Source organism: Triticum urartu, chromosome 3A (assembly GCF_056163025.1).
Source record: "Triticum urartu cultivar PI428250 chromosome 3A, HENAU_Tu73, whole genome shotgun sequence".
Taxonomy (NCBI): domain Eukaryota; kingdom Viridiplantae; phylum Streptophyta; class Magnoliopsida; order Poales; family Poaceae; genus Triticum; species Triticum urartu.
The window spans coordinates 636,869,209-636,874,300 of NC_141875.1; positions in this window are offsets into that span (position 1 = coordinate 636,869,209).

Genomic DNA, 5,092 nt, shown 5'->3' on the forward strand with positions numbered 1-5,092 from the left:
TGACGGGTGGGATCAAGGGCTGGCGTCAGTGCTGACGTGCGCGCTCGGGGACAGGCTCGGTCTTGCTGGCCTGGGCCTGCTGGGTTGCTGCTGCGCAATACATTCAGCCCACTGACGGCCCATGATTCCACCCTTATCACCTCATCTTCTTTCCCCTGCGCAGAGTGTTTGCTGCCGACCCCTCAAAAAAAAGAGTGTTTGCTGCCGTTGCTGGCTCGCTGCTGTATGAAGTGTTCCCCACAATGATAGCCATTGTAAGGATTTAAATTTACATATGAGAAGACATGGTCACTAAGCTTGGTGCATCGGTACTCGCCAAAGAACGAGTACAAAACCGCAAGCGAGTGCTGAAGGAAATATGCCCTAGAGGCAATAATAAAGTTATTATTTATTTCCTTATTTCATGATAAATGTTTATTATTCATGCTAGAATTGTATTAACCGGAAACATAATACATGTGTGAATACATAGACAAACAGAGTGTCACTAGTATGCCTCTACTTGACTAGCTCGTTAATCAAAGATGGTTATGTTTCCTAACCATAGACAAAGAGTTTATTTGATTAACGAGGTCACATCATTAGTTGAATGATCTGATTGACATGACCCATTCCATTAGCTTAGCACCCGATCGTTTAGTATGTTGCTATTGCTTTCTTCATGACTTATACATGTTCCTATGACTATGAGATTATGCAACTCCCGTTTGCCGGAGGAACACTTTGGGTGCTACCAAACGTCACAACGTAACTGAGTGATTATAAAGGAGCATTACAGGTGTCTCCAAAGGTAGATGTTGGGTTGGCGTATTTCGAGATTAGGATTTGTCACTCCGATTGTCGGAGAGGTATCTCTGGGCCCTCTCGGTAATGCACATCACATAAGCCTTGCAAGCATTGCAACTAATGAGTTAGTTGCGAGATGATGTATTACGGAACGAGTAAAGAGACTTGCCGGTAACGAGATTGAACTAGGTATTGGATACCGACGATCGAATCTCGGGCAAGTAACATACCTATGACAAAGGGAACAACGTATGTTGTTATGCGGTCTGACCGATAAAGATCTTCGTAGAATATGTAGGAGCCAATATGGGCATCCAGGTCCCGCTATTGGTTATTGACCGGAGACATGTCTCGGTCATGTCTACATTGTTCTCGAACCCGTAGGGTCCGCACGCTTAAGGTTACGATGACAGTTATATTATGAGTTTAGGCATTTTGATGTACCGAAGGTTGTTCGAAGTCCCGGATGTGATCACGGACATGACGAGGAGTCTCGAAATGGTCGAGACGTAAAGATTGATATATTGAAAGCCTATGTTTGGATATCGGAAGTGTTCCGGGTGAAATCGGGATTTTACCGGAGTACCGGGAAGGTTACCGGAACCCCCCGGGAGCTAAATGGGCCATGATGGGCCTTAGTGGAAAAGAGAAGAGGCAGCCCTACATGGGCTGCGCGCCTCCCCCTTCCCCTAGTCCTATTAGGACTAGGAGAGGTGGCCGGCCCCCTCTCTCTCTTTTCCTCCTCCGCGAATCCTATTCCAACTAGGATTGGGGGGGGGGACCCTACTCCCAGAGGGAGTAGGACTCTCCTGACGCGCCACACCTTGGCCGGCCAGCCTCCCCCCCTCTAGTCCTTTATATACTGAGGCAGAGGCACCCTAGAACACACAAGTTGATCCACGTGATCTATTCCTTAGCCGTGTGCGGTGCCCCCAGCCACCATATTCCTCGATAATACTGTAGCGGAGTTTAGGCGAAGCCCTGCTGCTGTAGTGCATCAAGATCGTCACCACGCCGTCGTGCTGACGGAATTCTTCCCCGACACTTTGCTGGATCGGAGTCCGGGGATCGTCATCGAGCTGAACGTGTGCTCGAACTCGGAGGTGCCGTAGTTTCGGTGCTTGATCGGTTGGATCGCGAAGACGTACGACTACTTCCTCTACGTTGTGTCAACGCTTCCGCAGTCGGTCTGCGTGGGTACGTAGACAGCACTCTCCCCTCTCGTTGCTATGCATCACCATGATCTTGCGTGTGCGTAGGAAAATTTTGAAATTACTACGAAACCCAACAGTGGCATCCGAGCCTAGGTTATTTATGTTGATGTTATATGCACGAGTAGAACACAAGTGAGTTGTGGGCGATATAAGTCATACTGCCTACCAGCATGTCATACTTTGGTTCGGCGGCATTGTTGGACGAGACGACCCGGACCAACATTACGCGTACGCTTACACGAGACCGGTTCCCCCGACGTGCTTTGCACATAGGTGGCTTGCGGGCGACTGTCTCTCCAACTTTAGTTGAACCAAGTATGGCTACGCCCGGTCCTTGCGAAGGTTAAAACGGAGTCTATTTGACAAACTATCATTGTGGTTTTGATGCGTAGGTGAGATTGGTTCTTGCTTAAGCCCGTAGCAGCCACGTAAAACTTGCAACAACAAAGTAGAGGACATCTAACTTGTTTTTGCAGGGCATGTTGTGATGTGATATGGTCAAGGCATGATGCTGAATTTTATTGTATGAGATGATCATGTTTTGTAACTGAGTTATCGGCAACTGGCAGGAGCCATATGGTTGTCGCTTTATTGTATGCAATGCAATCATGATGTAATGCTTTACTTTATTACTAAACGGTAGTGATAGTCGTGGAAGCATAAGATTGGCGAGACGACAACGATGCTACGATGGAGATCAAGGTGTCGCGCCGGTGACGATGGTGATCATAACGGTGCTTCGGAGATGGAGATCACAAGCACAAGATGATGATGGCCATATCATATCACTTATATTGATTGCATGTGATGTTTATCCTTTTATGCATCTTATCTTGCTTTGATTGATGGTAGCATTATAAGATGATCTCTCACTAAATTATCAAGAAGTGTTCTCCCTGAGTATGCACCGTTGCCAAAGTTCGTCGTGCCCAGACACCACGTGATGATTGGGTGTGATAAGCTCTACGTCCATCTACAACGGGTGCAAGCCAGTTTTGCACACGCAGAATACTCAGGTTAAACTTGACGAGCCTAGCATATGCAGATATGGCCTCGGAACACGGAGACCGAAAGGTCGAGCGTGAATCATATAGTAGATATGATCAACATAACGATGTTCACCATTGAAAACTACTCCATCTCACGTGACGATCGGTTATGGTTTAGTTGATTTGGATCACGTGATCACTTAGAGGATTAGAGGGATGTCTATCTAAGTGGGAGTTCTTAAGTAATATGATTAAATTGAACTTAAATTTATCATGAACTTAGTCCTGGTAGTATTTTGCAAATCATGTTGTAGATCAATAGCTCGCGTTGTTGCTTCCCTGTGTTTATTTTTGATGTGTTCCTAGAGAAAATTGTGTTGAAAGATGTTAGTAGCAAAGATGCGGATTGGATCCGTGATCTGAGGTTTATCCTCATTGCTGCACAGAAGAATTATGTCCTTGATGCACCGCTAGGTGACAGACCTATTGCAGGAGCAGAGGCAGACGTTATGAACGTTTGGCTAGCTCAATATGATGACTACTTGATAGTTTAGTGCACCATGCTTAACGGCTTAGAATCGGGACTTCAAAGACGTTTTGAACGTCATGGACCATATGAGATGTTCCAGGAATTGAAGTTAATATTTCAAGCAAATACCCGAGTTGAGAGATATGAAGTCTCCAACAAGTTCTATAGCTAAAAGATGGAGGAGAATCGCTCAACTAGTGAGCATGTGCTCAGATTGTCTGAGTACAACAATCGCTTGAATCAAGTGGGAGTTAATCTTCCAGATAAGATAGTGATTGATAGAATTCTCTAGTCACCATCACCAAGTTAGTAGAACTTTGTGATGAACTATGATATGCAAGGGATAACAGAAACGATTCCCAAGCTCTTCGCAATGCGGAAATTGACGAAGGTAGAAATCGAGAAAAACATCAAGTGTTGATGGTAGACAAGACCACTAGTTTCAAGAAAAGGGCAGAGGGAAGAAGGGGAACTTCAAGAAGAACAGCAAGCAAGTTGCTGCTCAAGTGAAGAAGCCCAAGTCTGGTCCTAAGCCTGAGACTAAGTGTTTCTGCTGCAAAGGGACTGGTCACTGGAAGCGGAACTATCCCAAGTGATTGGCAGATAAGAAGGATGGCAAAGTGAACATAAGTATATTTGATATACATGTTATTGATGTGTACTTTACTAGTGTTTATAGCAACCCCTCAGTATTTGATACTAGTTCAGTTGCTAAGATTAGTAACTCGAAACGGGAGTTGCAGAATAAACAGAGACTAGTTAAGGGTGAAGTGACGATGTGTGTTGGAAGTGGTTCCAAGATTGATATGATCATCATCGCACACTCCCTATACTTTCGGGATTAGTGTTGAACCTGAATAAGTGTTATTTGGTGTTTGCGTTAAGCATGAATATGATTTGATCATGTTTATTGTAATACGGTTATTCATTTAAGTAAGAGAATAAATTGTTGTTCTGTTTACATGAATAAAACCTTATATGGTTACACACCCAATGAAAATAGTTCGTTGGATCTCGATCGTAGTGATACACATAATCATAATATTGAAACCAAAAGATGCAAAGTTAATAATGATAGTGCAACTTATTTGTAGCACTGCCGTTTAGGTCATATTGGTGTAAAGCGCATGAAGAAACTCCATGCTGATGGGATTTTGGAATCACTTGATTATGAATCACTTGATGCTTGCGAACCATGCCTCATGGGCAAGATGACTAAGACTCCGTTCTCCGGAGCGAGCAACTGACTTATTGGGAATAATACATACTGATGTATGCGGTCCGATGAGTGTTAAGGCTCACGGCAAGTATCGTTATTTTCTGAACTTCACAGATGATTTGAGCAGATATGGGTATATCTACTTGATGAAACATAAGTCTGAAACATTTGAAAAGTTCAAAGAATTTCAGAGTGAAGTGGAAAATCATCGTGACAAGAAAAATAAAGTTTCTACGATCTGATCGCGGAGACAAATATTTGAGTTACGAGTTTGGTTTTCAATTAAAACAATGTGGAATAGTTTCACAAACTCATGCCACATGGAACACCACAGCATAATGGTGTGTCCGAACGT